The sequence below is a fragment of the Molothrus aeneus genome, chromosome 3 (genome assembly GCF_037042795.1).
Source record: "Molothrus aeneus isolate 106 chromosome 3, BPBGC_Maene_1.0, whole genome shotgun sequence".
NCBI classification, from domain to species: domain Eukaryota; kingdom Metazoa; phylum Chordata; class Aves; order Passeriformes; family Icteridae; genus Molothrus; species Molothrus aeneus.
The window spans coordinates 42376664-42390936 of record NC_089648.1 but is presented as its reverse complement, the minus strand read 5'-3'; the positions used below and the strand labels follow the sequence as shown (position 1 = coordinate 42390936).

General features: G+C 39.7%; 1 protein-coding gene across 1 annotated transcript in view; it reads right to left on the bottom strand.

Moving 5' to 3' along the window:
- Positions 1 to 12309, bottom strand: part of LOC136554648 (uncharacterized) — a 32915-nt gene extending 20606 nt beyond the window's left edge. The window contains exon 1 of the mRNA XM_066546773.1: positions 12292 to 12309. The gene's annotated coding sequence lies outside the window, so the exon portion shown is untranslated. The remainder of the gene's footprint in view (positions 1 to 12291) is intronic.
- Positions 12310 to 14273: the final 1964 nt, after the last annotated feature.

Below are 14273 nucleotides of genomic sequence, written 5' to 3'. Positions count from 1 at the left end.
TTGGTCAGATTATAGAGCTAAAGTCAAAGTCAGAGATAATCTATTTTCTATGGCCAGTGAAGATGCACCAGTTTCCCTTGAGGATTGCTATGGGCAGACATATGAAAACACTGTCATGTTAACACCTCTGGGATAACATAATTAGTTAAAAAGGGGAAAGTTGCTGTGCAGGAGCAATTACAGCTGGAGAGACCAATGAGAATATGTGGGAGTAACAGCCCTGCAGACACCAAGGTCAGAGAAGGAAGGGGAGGAGGTGCTTCTCATTGAGCAGGTTTGTTGGCAGTCCCCAGGAGGGACTCATGCTGGAGAAGTGTGTAAAAAGATGCAGCCCATTGGAAAGACTCCCACTAAAGAAATTCACAGAGAACTTTCCTCCATGGGAGGGAACCCATGCTGGATCAGGAGGAGAGTGTGAGGACTCCTTCCCCTGAGGAAAGTGCAGCAGAGAAAACATGATGAAGTCTTCCACAGCCCCCATTCCCTGTCCCTTGGTGCTGCTCATGAGGAAGGAGGTAGAGAAAATTAGATAAAAAATAAGCCCGGGAAGAAAGGAGGGGTGAGGGGAAGGTGTCTTAAGATTGAAGGTTTTTTTCTCAGGATCCTACTCTGATGTGGGCTGTAGTAAATGAAAACTGATTTCCCCAAATCAAGTCTACTTTGCCTCTTGCAGTAATTGTTGAGTGATTCCTCCCTGTCCTGATTGCAACCCAGGAGCCTTTCGTTATGCTTCTTCTCCCCCTTCCCAGCTGTGAGGGGAGTGACAGCAGCTGTGGTGGTGGGCACCTGGTGTCCTGCCAGTACCAACCCACCACATTTCTCTACTTAGCTATCAACACAAAAGAACTTTGTTACTGAAAACTATTGAGCTACTTGAATTTTAAGAACTGTTTTGCTTGCTAGAATGTCAAGGCTGACACTGACACATGCATACTCTTCATTTACAGGGAGAAAATGCATTTGAACAGAAGGGAAAGCAGATCAGACTTTGCAATACTTTCCAAAATACCATCCATTTGCCTCGACTAGATAAGCTTTTATCAAGATCTTATAAAAAAAATTTAACAGCATTTTTCTCCTCTTGCCTGCTTTGATCAGTTGTGAGGAAATTAAAAAGGCTGTCACTATTCGGCCTTAGCACCAGAATCCCATTGAGATGAATGTTGCAATTAACACCTCTGAAAACATTTGCTTGACCATTCAAGCAGTCCAGAACATCATCTTTCTCCATGTAAACTTTTTTCAGTTGGCATTTAGTAATATCAGTAAATGTCAGAGATATTAAGTAGAAAAATTGTTCTAATTTTCAAAACTCAACCTGTAGAGAATTCTTTTTCCTAACAGGACCACATAACTTTTCACTGCCCTGGCCTGAATTGGAAATTTAAATATCATTAATCTGCAGGTAGAAAGATTGCATCCAGGTTTTGATTTTTAAAGCATATTAGCCTAACAAATTAACAGTGTCCTGTTCTGAGCTCCTCTGTTCAGGAAGGACATTGATGTGCTGGAGTGTGTCCAGAGAAGGGCAATGGAGCTTGTAAAGGGTCTGGAGCATAACTCCTGTGAGGAGCAGCTGAGGGAGAGATGTTTAGCCTGGAGAAAAGGAGCTCAGGGGCACAACTTCTTGAAAGAAGGTTTTACCCAGGTGGGGGCTGCTCTCCCAGGCAACCAGTGATAGGATGAGAGGACTTAGTCTTAAGTTGTGCTAGGGGAGGTTTAGGTTGGACATGAAAAAAAAAAAATTCCTCACAGAAAGGGTAATTAAATATTGGAATGGGGCTGCCCAGGGCAGTGGTGGAGCCAGCATCCCTGCAGGTGTTTAATGAAAGCCTGGACGTGATAGTGCCATGGTCTAGTTTGCAAGTGGTGTTTGGTCATAGGTTGGACTCAATGATCTCAGAGGTCTTTTCCCACCTCATTGGGTTTTTTTAATTAGAAAACCCCAAACCAACAAACCTTTGTTTTGTCTTAACAGCTCAATTGTTATTTTTAATCAAAGAGCCTTTTTAGAGTACAGTAGAATCAAACTCTATTCTAGTATTAAAGTGTTTATCTACTCTTCATATGAAATAGGAGATCTAAAAATCTGGAGAAGAATTTGGGCAGGTGCTGTGGTTATGCAAATATTAATAGTTGAGTTTGTTTAGGTCTTTAGTTTTTGGAAAAGTTTGATCATTTAGAACATGGGGTGTTCACCCAAATCTTTTAGAAATTACGTATTTGTAGATATCTAATACACCTTTTTCCAAGACAGGATATTCAGAAAGCATAAAGTCAGCTCCTTTTTGTGTGTACCTCTACTACTGCCTATTTAGGACTACCTTAGAAGATGAGCTATTGTATTCAGCAGTAGTCTGAATACAATAGTTTCAGGAGGCAGGTAGGGAAGGCATGTAGGGAAGAGCTCAATACTTCATCATCATGTTTTTAATGCTATCTGAAGTCCCAAGCTGATTGAGGGTGTCACCACCCCCTGTAAGAATTCTCAGTGCCAGATACCATTACTGTGATGTGAAGTCAGGCATCTTTTCTGAGATCATTGAGAAGATAATTCAGCTCCAACTCATTCAACAGGATTCAGAGGGTTTTCAGGATAATTTCTTATAGATTATCTGTCTTTAGGAGCAAGAAAAAAAAGAACTATTAAATCAATATCAAGGAGATAGGAAATTTCACTTCCTGCTTTTCTTGAAGCATGGGAAGAGAGGGCAATCTGAAAAACCAGTGTGCACAGCAAAATACATGAAGATGTTTATAGAGGTTCCCTTTACTGAGCTTTAATTATGGTTTTCATAGCTCCACAAGACCAATATCTTAATTTTGCAGTTCCATCAGATCAGCATTAACTATTGCAGAGATCTTGTTGACTTTATACTTCAGTCTGTAAGATGCAGCAATAATATTTATTTTCCAACCAAACTGAAGATCAAACCCAGCTTACCCAAACAGACACTTTGAAACAGAGTGAGGACGGGTTTAAATGGGTCCTTCAAAAGTGATAATAGAAACCTGCTGAGCACATAGATCACATGCCAAAGCAGGCATTAATGCCAGCTTTATGTTAGTCCTCCCTTTCACTCTGGATAGGAGTAAAAACTCAATTGCCTGATGGTGTTAGTGAGATATACATCATTTCCTCAGTCCCATTTTTCCTCCATGAATATCAATCCTCTCAAGCAAAGAGGAAACAAAGACATTAGAGTAAGCAAGAGACCTGTACTCTACTCTCCTATGCAATACAGTGTGAAACACCTGGGAAGTTTGTCTTTACTAACACAGATTATGCAATATCTATTTTCCCCACACTAAAAATCTATACTTCAATGTTCAGTATTCTGTATTACAAAGATACATATCCTACTTCTTGTTAACACAATGAATATTTGTATTCCACTAGCAACTTGTGATAGGTCCTATGATCATGAAGAGAAAAAACAGGTAGAGTATTTGTATTTCTTGTTAAGATTGTTAAAAAATTGTTATAACATATTCCTCCAATTAAGTCAAGTAAACCATAACACAGCAGCATACCATAACAGCAGCCTAACACAGAATGTACCTACTAGAGATCACTGATTCAAAAGCTTTTCTAACACAGTTAATGCATTATGTATGCAATAAGTGGCTTCCCCTTCCAGCTTAATCAAGATTAACTGCTTAGATCACAAATACTCTCTATTTTCACAGTACTGAAAAACAGTTATACAAGTACAAAGAAATTTCATATAAGAACTATGTAATTGAAAGTAGGAATCAGCATTGATCTACATTATGTTTAAGTTCTGCAGTTCTGTACAAAAGTCAATTAATATTCAGTGATCACATAAAACATCATCTGTAGAGATGGAAGTGTGCCTGAAGTGCATCAGCTTCTGAGGGGGGAGGTCACTAGAAGTACTTTAAGGAGAGCTACTTTAAAATGAAGATCTGAGTGTTGCGGATTTCCTAGCAATTAACAAGTGTTTCTCTTCTTTCCTTGAGAAATCCCAGTCCTAGATTCATTATCCCTATTTCTCAGCACATACCTACCTGATCTTTGGCATAAAATGCCCAGCCATTGCCCAGAAGCAAGTTTTTCAAGGAATAGCTCCTCTGGCAGCTCAGCCTGTCCTTCAGCAGCCCTTTTCAGGCTGAAGCTCCAGCCTGTCTCAACTCTTACCAGCAAAGACCTTATTCCATTTGTTTCCTTCTGTCTTCCAGTCTCTGCAGTTAGATGATCACAAAAGTAACCACAGATTACTTCAGCTGAAGCAGAATTCCTAATGAGAGTATTCAGACACAGCTCTTCCTATTTTGAGGGTCATACTCTTCAGTAGTAAGCATTCATACAGATGCAGTAGGTCCACACTGTATTTGTGGAAACATAGAGCTAATTGTAATTATTTAATTTCAAGTTTACTTCAGAAAGTATCACTGTTATGAAGAGCTCATTATACTGTGTGTGCAATACTTATTCAATATGTTTTTTCCAAAATAAGAATGAATCCCTTACTCAGAAAGTATCAATTTGGTTTTCTTGTAGCCTTTCTGTCAAATATTTTATACAAAGCATTATATGAACTGGCATTATCATGTCATCTTGGTATCAGTACTGTATTTTGTAAATCATATTTTCACAATTAAGCAGCATCAGAGGTTCAACATGTTCATCCTCTGTGACTTAAATGTGAAGTCTTGTTCTGTGTGGGACAGGGAGGGTTGTGGAGCTTGTCCTTTTCCCTCAAACAAATATATCTTATGGCACGATTGAACCTCAGAACAGAGCATATTCCAAAACCAGTTTTAATTGTTCTGTGTTGAGGTGTGCTTCATTGTGATTAAAATATGTGTTAAATTCTAAAAGACCTTACGTTTGAGTGAGGGAGCTGAGGAACTGTGGGGCATTGCCCTGTTGCTCACCAGCACTGGAGCAAGATACCCCTGCATGCTTTGGGCAATGTCTCACTTCTCAAGTATCTAAATTACCAGTTTTGCAATGGATTCTCACCAGGAATCTCTTTTGAGCTACATGGAAGGGAGAATGGATCAAGCTCATGTCTGCTAACAGTAGACCAAGAAATAGAAAGAACTAGATTCCAGTTTCACTGCTCTGATGTTATGTTTTCATATAATTACAGAGCTTCATTTCCTGCCTATAAATGGAAAAGCTCATTGCTCATTTTTGTGAGCATAATCACATACCCGTGTAATTCAATCCTCACTGTATTTTATACTCTGCATTTACAAAGTTGCATTAGAAAAAAACTTGATGGTTGTTAGCTGTTAACACATTTAGGGAATTAAATCAAGCTTAAAACCAATGCTGAAATATTTGACACAAACATCAAAGGCAAATCATAATACAAATATCTACTATGTACCCTATTTTGCAGCTCCTTATTGCCTCTTTGGGTAGGAGAGGGAGCATGTTCCAATTTACCTATACTAACAACAGCTTCTAACTGAGTTGTGCACCTGATAAATAATATTTTGCATGCACCTCATTAAATGTGTGGCAGGTGGAGCAGGTGGCTGGGGAGGCAGAAAAAAAACCCTTTCTACATGGTGTCACTTGGGTGTAGTTCCAAGGATGGCTTTGTCTTCATTTTGCCCAGAAGAGCAGACACTGACCACTGTATTCTGTGCACCCAAACCTTCATCTGCAGGCACTCTGGGTCTATGGACTGTGCAACATAAGGCCAAGAAAGACTAGCCACCTCTAGACTAATTTCAAAAGACAAATGTGCTGCCTGTGGTCTGTCAGGCTGCTAAAAAAAATAAATTAGCAAAACAATTTAACAGAAGCAAAACATATACTCAGGCAAGAATATTTATTCCTTGATGCCCAAATATCTGAAGTTGCCTCCCTCAAACCTTGTGAGACCAATTCTTTTATTCACACTATTTCAAAATCCCACTTCATTGCTTCCTGCTGTGCAATGGAGGGGTAACTACTACGAGAGGGGCCTGACCTGTTGTCTTATACAGTCCAGTCAGGTAAAATTTAGTTCTTCCCTTTCCTGTTCCCTCACAGTTTTTTCCTTGTTTCCTTGTGTGAATTTATAGGTGTGTTCTTCAGTAGCAAACACATCTCCTTTTTATTTCTGCTATGAATGACATAAAATGATAAGTCCAAACAAACTTAGCACGAGCGGTTGGCAGTCTTAAAGCAAGCCTATGGGAACATAGTTTGCATAAATCTATTCACACAATGCCCATAAAATATTGGGTGGAAAGTGTAGGAAAGTAAGAAAGATATCAGTTAGCTTAATACAATTTTCTTCTTTGTCATAAAAATCAATTTTGTCTTGTTTCCTAGATCTGTGCCATTATTTGTAACGTGGACCATTTTAGAGTTTTATGAAGGACAAAACAAAAAAGCAAACCCTAATGCTTTATGTAGTATAAGCTCTGTGTGATGAGTTTAGATCTCAAGGATCCATGCAAACACTTTCTACAAATTTCACAGCATAACACTTCCAGAAGAACAATTGTCTTTCTGACAAAACACAGTCTCCCTGGTGAAAGCAAGATTGCACTTAATGGTATTTTAAAAAAACCTAAACCTCATTATTGAAAAAAAAATCTATTAAACAAGTAATGTAATATTTATTTAAAAGACAGCTTGAGAAATTGTTTATTCTGATTATTTTAAAATTTGCTGCTTTCAAGTTGTGATTCCAATTATTGTAGGAACTTTGCAATAATAAGATTGTGTAGGAAACAGGGATTCATAATGAAGTATTAGTTTCAACTGACAATTGCTGTGAGTCATTTCTTTTCCCATCCAACCTTCCACCAGTGTGTTCCTGATTTCCAAAACCCCAAGAAGCAAAGTTTATATTGTACATTACATACAGACAAAACAGGGAAAGTCAGTCACAGTCCCCCACACGCTGAACCACAAAGTGTCAACTACCAAGTTTTGGGAGGAGAGGAAGCAGGGAGCTGTTCTGGGCTACTAGACCAAACCAGAGGAAGAGATTGCATGCAGGGGCAGGCTGAAGGACCCACAGCAGTAATTGTTCATTCCATGCTCACCAGTTGTCAGCAGCCGGCAGCTCCCTGAAGCACAATTGTGCCAATTACACCACTTCTGAAGAGGGACTTTGAGCTGACATCTCCCAGCTGAGGTCACACTACACCTCCTCCGATAGCCTTCACCTGCTGGGCTACCCAGCACAAGCATCTCCCTCTTCCCACAGCCACCTACAGAAGCCCCAGGTAAGGGCTTTTGAGGGCTCCCTCTGACCCACGGTGCCTGGGGCACAGACACCTACCCCACCTAGCCCCAAATAAGAGACCACAAATTAGCACCATTGATACTACAGCAATAGTGGGGGGGAAATTCATACCAGCAGATGGACTCTGGACCTCATTTTTGTTGGTACAAGGGACATGGGGAGTTTTGTTTAAAATAAGATCCCTCACCCTTCCCATGTGATCCTGCAAAGGGTTCTCTTATTCATTTCCTGCATGTAGATCTCTTATAAACCTTTCTCATTTTTCACCCTTTCCAGGACTGTCTTGAGGAGCTTCCTTCTAGAGTAATCCTGCCTAATAGGCAATTTGGGCAAGAGGAAGAAGCAGGCTTCTTTTAACTCTTTCCAGGCTGCTGGAAAGAACAGTGGAAAGATATGGGTGCTTGTACCTCCACGTGGGTTATGAGGTGTTAAAGTAATTGTATTGGAAAGTGGGAGGATCTGATGTCCAGGGGTAAAGGTACAGAAGCCAGGGGAACCCTTTGTGGGCTGGTGAGGCTGATATTGCAGTAGAGCATTGTCCTTACCTACTCCATTTTTTTAAGGCTGTTACAAAATCAAATGAGTGCAAAGAATTGTTGTGAAGTGATTAAAGGGCTGAAGCAAATTCCTCACAGGGAAAGATTTTAAAATGTAGTTCATTTATTTTTTCAACAGTGAGCCTAAGAGTATTGCCTATAGTACACAGCTGTCTGCATAGAAAAAGGAAACAAACCCCTGTAGTAATTATCTATGTAATCCAAAACTATAAAAAATTTCAAATGAGAAAGCCCATGTTTTAACTTTGCATGCAATTTAACTTTCAGGAAACCCCCCATGGAGCAAATGAATGTATTCCTCTTTTTGTTTTTTATCTTCATTTTTTTCAGAGGTTATAATTTGGTATTACTTTTTTTTTCTTCATAATTTAAAAACCATTATACCTCTGTGTCATCAATAAAAATTGTTATCCAGATTAGAATATATATTTATTTAACCCAGAAAAAATGAGGCAAGTGTATGTGAGTCTGGTTGCTTGACTATTAATTATGACTTTGGCAGAAACCCAACTTTCAGTATCTTTTTTTGGAAGGATCATAAGTTTCTAAAGGTATTTTAGGACTGAGAGGCAGGGGAGGGCTAGAAATAAACTCCTCAGAGGAAATAGAGGCAAAGTCATGTACTTTCTAGTTTGGATATTAATCAATTTATGGGAGATTCCTAGAGAGTCTGATATAAAAGTTAATGGGTTTTCTCCGTAGCAGATCTCCTTAGAAAGTTTCCTGAATATCCACAGGGAACTTAAATCATCCTTCCAATTGCATTTTAAATTGATGTTCTTGAAATATCTCAGTAGAGAACATATTCTGTATTAACTTCTGTAGTTGTGACAATAGTTTTTCAAGCAATCTTCTGCTTTAATCTTTATTAAACCCTGTAATGAGCCTTCCAAGAAAGTTTAACTGTGGTTGAAATTGTGTTAGCTTTTGAATAATTTTACATAATTTTACCTTCTTCATGATGTGTGGAGAGGAGCCAGCAGCTCAGCTTGCTTCCCTCTGGAGCATTGTGCTGCCCTTGGTGGTACAGGTGACACTGGGGTGGAGATGTGCCTTGGCTGAGCAGGTCCAAGGGGAACCCTGGCCTGTCACAGACATATTTTATGAAAAATCCTTTTGGTAGGATTTTTCTCCTGAGAAGCTGAGGCCTCAGAAACAAAATGTAAACAATAATTATCTGCTGCTGTGGAATGCAACAGATGTCCAGGGATGCATCTGAATTGGTCTCATGTGGTTGTTTTTAATTGATGGCCAATCACAGTCCAGCTGTCTTGGACTCTCTGGTCAGTCACAAGATTTTATTATCATTCCATTCCTTTCTATTCCTTGCTAGCCTTCTGATGAAATCCTTTTTTCTATTCCTTTAGTATAGTTTTAATATATAATTTTCTTTTAATATAATATATAATAAAATAACAAATCAGCCTTCTGAAACATGGACTCAAGATTCTCATCTCTTCCCTCATTCTGGGACCCCTGTGAGCACCATCACATTTGGTGAGCCCTGAATGTTATCACACTGGCTTCCTGCACCGCCAGGCTGGGGACATGGTGGATGGAGCGCAGTGCACACCTCTTCCACTGCACTGCTGCTGTGTGCCTGTCTTTGGAATGAAGTCATGAGTGTATGGATGTGGCCTGGCTACTTCTGGGAGAGCCCTGGGTCAGAAATGGCTACTGCAAGTGCCCTCTCCTTTCTTACTTAGCCTGAAGGATCTGTACATAAAGGTCCTTCCCTACCTTCCTGTGAGATTTTCTGTGGTACTTTGCAGAGAGCATGAGAAACTTAATGGAAAGTTCAACTAGCAAGTTTTTGGGTGTCTTAGCTTCTCCCTGACTTCTAAATCCAACAATCTGTGGATGTTGTGGCCAGAGACATCTCAGCAAGACAGCTTTTGCTCCCAGCAAGGAATGCCATGGGTACCAACTCCATCGATGTTCATGTTGGCATGGTGTGCTTCTGGGAACTGCCATAGAGAGACAGAAGTAAAACCACTGGAAGTCTCCATGCCACCCCAGGCACGTCCTGCCTTTCTGTGTTCTGTTTGGCCAACAACCTGGCTCATAACCTGTTGTTTTGGAACTAAATCACTGAACTGGTAGCTAAGGGAAATAACAGCCTAGCTCTGGCTCCTGGGGGCTGTTTGCCTGCATAGAGGGTGGCCTTCAATGGCTCTTGAGAAAATTACAACAGGGAAGGTGGAAGCATATGTGCAATGTTATTAAAACCTAAAAGAGAACAGTGGTGGGATGCCAGAGAAAACATCCATACTCTCTGAAGCCTGGGATTTTGTTACATCTTTATGTTCCTATATTAGATAAAACTTTAGTAATAATGTTGTCCATTCGCTTCAAAAATTCATGCTGCAGTACTTGTCCCAGTGGCTTCCTGCAGCAGCGCAACCCACCAGCTAATGAAAGTCTGCTTAAAGAAACATCAAATTCTAAAAAAACATTTTTGGAATGAGGATGCCAGAAGGCAGGGACATGACCACACTGCAGGTTCACAAGGGCTACAGGATGACACTTTTGGTCTTGAAGCTATAACTACACAACTGTAGGTGTCTTTTAGCAGGGGATGACTGAGACAGTTTTGGCGTCGGGTTCTGTAACACACAACCGAGTGGCTGAAGGAAAAGACCCCTCAGTGCCAGCTCTGAACAAAAACTTGCATCTTGCTCAGTCTGTTTTTACTGAACAGGGCAGGAAATGCTTTTACCTCTGTGCTTCTCTGCCCTGTGGTTACCATCGTCCCCATCAACCAAGCTGTGACAGGAGAGTAAAATTGATTAATGAAGCAAATTCTCCCTTCTTACCTCATAGTGAAGTTCTGGATGTAGGCATGTTTCTATAGTAACAATAATGTCCTCAGAAGAATTTGTTGGTTTATCTCCTGGTAATAATTCTTTGGAACCTTACAATGTTTGGAATTTAAAGCATCTTCTCCACAGAAAGCAGATTGTTTCTTCACTTATAAAGAACAACCAAAATTAAAGAACACACTGACTGACATTTAATATTACTAAAATAGGATATTTTTACAATTTTATAATGCAAACAAACACCCCAAACCAGCCCTTCCCCACCCCAAAATAACTAAGCATGGGAGGAATATCTGTGAAATATGCTGAAAAGGATGAATGAAGTGGTCTTTTCATTTTGTAGAGCAGGGCAACATCTCATGACGAGAAAGAAGGTAAAGGTGTTTTTTTCTAAAACACAATCCTTTCAGTTCAAAATTAAACCATCCTATACACTCCAGAATACCATGCAGTATCTTTTCATAAGGATGCAGGTTTTGAGACACACTTGTCTTTTTTGCAGGTGTCTTTGTACAAACACTTCGGAACATGTATTTTTATGACAATGTGATAGAAAAACTGTTTGAATTTCCAGAAACACTTGGACTTTGTTTTGTATTTGCCTGACAACAGAAAAATGACACAATGCAATTCCTTCATGCTGGCTCTTTGCAAGGGGTCCTCTAGACTTTCAGAAGGATCAGTGTGTTTCAGTATCTCTTTGCATTGTGCTGAAATTAGCTTGTTGAGAACAGAGTCTTTAATTCTTCCCATTATTTTTTCTAAATATGAGCTCCATGCTTTTTCTCCACGTCTAAAGAGATCTTTAGGGCAGAATCCAACTGGACCGTCTTATTTTCAGGTGAGTTTATAGGTCAGTACAGGTTAACTACCCAGAATATAGGAGTTTGATTTATGTGACACTCTGTGTCCTTGCAGAGCATGTCCTGGTACACTCCTGGGGTTCTGTAGACTGTCCCTTCCATTCCAAAAGGTGTTGGAGACTACTATTCTGGCCTTTATTTGTTTATTTTAAAAACTGTCCCAAATCTGGACATGGTCCTGGGCAACCTGCTCTAGCGAAAGCCTTGTTGAGCTGGAGGTTCAACTAGACTAGATAATCCCCAGAGGTGCCTTCCTGTCACCATTGAACCAGAAATGACACAAATTCACTCAAAGGATGGTTTGCAGGAGAAGGAGATTTTAATACGAACATCCTCTCTTTTATAGACAGATTCGATACATTCTACTTGACTGGCTGATTAACAAAAACATCCTTCTCACAAACAGTCCTTGAGAAAAACAGAAAAACAGAATAGGAAAACACCACCTGCAGGTTGTTTATACTAACAAGTTATCATAATTTCTCTACAACTCCCTAAAAAGTCTCACAAGTTTCACTGTGAGAAAACAAAGCCCGTTTTCTTGCTCTCTGACCAGGCTGTTTCATCCACGCTTTCCAACCTCAACCATCCTGTGACTGGAGGGGGTTATGTTTTGCCTTGCCTGTAACTTTCTGCAGAAGTATTCCCATGCATCTCAAAGCTGTAAGACCAGGCCAAGGGCTCTTTTTAGACATGCTCATTTTATGCAGTGCTGGCCACAGGGACAGAAGCTTGTCAGAGAGTGGGAGGCAAGGAGAGACACACAGAGATATTACACAGGATGTGCAGAAGTCACTAGGGAAAACACAACGCTCCTCATTACCTGGGAAGAGGTAACAAACACCCAGCAGGCTGCAAAGTGAGCAGCAGAGCTCTGGCAGATGTGCTCTATGCTGCTGTGGGACCTCATGGCTGCACTCCAGTGGCCCCAGGGCTGTTGTGCCTCTTTCTGCTCCAACAGGGATCTGGAACAGAGAGAGCAAAAGCGGATGTGGCTTATCAGGAGGGTTTAGGAGATCTGTCAATAGGATACAGAATCCTCTGATATCCCATCTCCTCCTCAAACACTGATAAGCTTCTGTTAGGCTCAAGTTTTCAGTATCCATAGTTGTTGGTTGACTTATCTGAACAGATACACGCATAGATAAACTTACAGATTTTTACCAACTTGAAAAACGTTGCATAAAACCTGTGAATAAGCATTAGTAATGGAATATTAACCTTTTTACTATTGCTAATCACTTGTTTTAAACTTATAATCCTTGAACACAGAGAGAACCTGAACTGTGGCAAAGAAGCAGTTACAAGTACAATGTACTCCATGATTTTTTGTGGTTTGTATTCTGTAAATACTTTCACTTGTGCTCTGACAGTACTATTAATCTGGGCAAGCAAAACGTGTCATAAGCAGTGTTTAGAGACTAGTAAACTGGGAAGCAAAACAAAAAAAGTAGTTCTATTCATGGGAGGAACACCTGTGGATATGACACATGTCTATGTCATGGCTCCTACACGTGGAGCCAAATAGCTCTGCAGAGAGAGGTGATTTTGCTGCCTTAAAGTATTGGGAATAACTTTAAGATAATTTGTAACTATTTGTCCTTGCTTTAGGTATTTTTCTCCTCAGAGTTTTCAAGATAATGCTCAGAAACTGACAATCACATTTACATCACCTCACAGAAACTATAATTTCTGTCATGATTTTGCTTATTACTTCCAAATATGCCAGATCCCCCGCATGCTACTTATTTCTAAGCTGGCAATGTGCAAGGTTTTAGTCTATTCCAATGCACCTTTTTGGTATTTGAATCCAGGTACATAACAACATAAAACCCCATGAAAACTGAAAACAGTGGAAAACTGGTATGAAGACTGAAGCCTACAGTGTCCATTTGTTTTTTCACACAGTTTGCTATGTCCTAAGACTTTAGATTTTCCAGCTTCAACATCTTTTGTGTTGGACTCCATAAATTAAGCTAAAGAATTATATTTTCTCAGAATTTTTTAAACTGGAACACATGTGAAAATTTTTCATCTCCTAAAAAAAACCAGCACTGCAGAAGGTGTGTATGTTTTCTGTATATAAGAAACAGCACTATACTTATAATTCACTTACAATAATAAAATGGATGGATAGGTTCTCAGTGACCATTCATAATATGATGTTCACACTGATATGCATAGTAATCCTGGGAAATAGACAGAGATAAGATTTATTTCTGAGAAAATAGCTTATTTTCATTTGATGACTCTTACTTGCTCATACTAGGATTCATGAAAATGTTTTTCAATATACATGATCTCTATCTTACCTGTCAAGTTCTCCTTACTGCCTGAAATAAAACCAGTGCACTCCTAGTGATTGGACTGTGGTTAGGTCTGCAAACCAAGACAAATCCTAATAATATCTGTTAAAATGTCTCTCCACATTTCTGTGGGATGAATCAGAATTGATGGGCGCAGTAAGCATCTTTTTATGCAGTGTTCCCCCTTCTGCCTAGACTGAATCCTGGTTACTTTTTTCAGGAGAGTCCTGCTTTTCAGCACTTCTCTTCTACAGGTCCATTTGCAACTTCATGAAAGGGTTTTTTTCCTCAAGGCTATCCCAGTTGAGTGTTGGGTCATGCAAATTCCTTGGAAGGGTATCCCAGCTTCTCTCTTAATAGTGAACATGCCAGTCCACTTTCCCCTAAAATTTGTTGGGATATAGCTTTGAGTCTAACTGAATACTCATCAGCCTCTGAGGGATCATTAAGCTAAATATTCTATTATTCTGTCTAATATTCTGACTATTATAAGGTATTA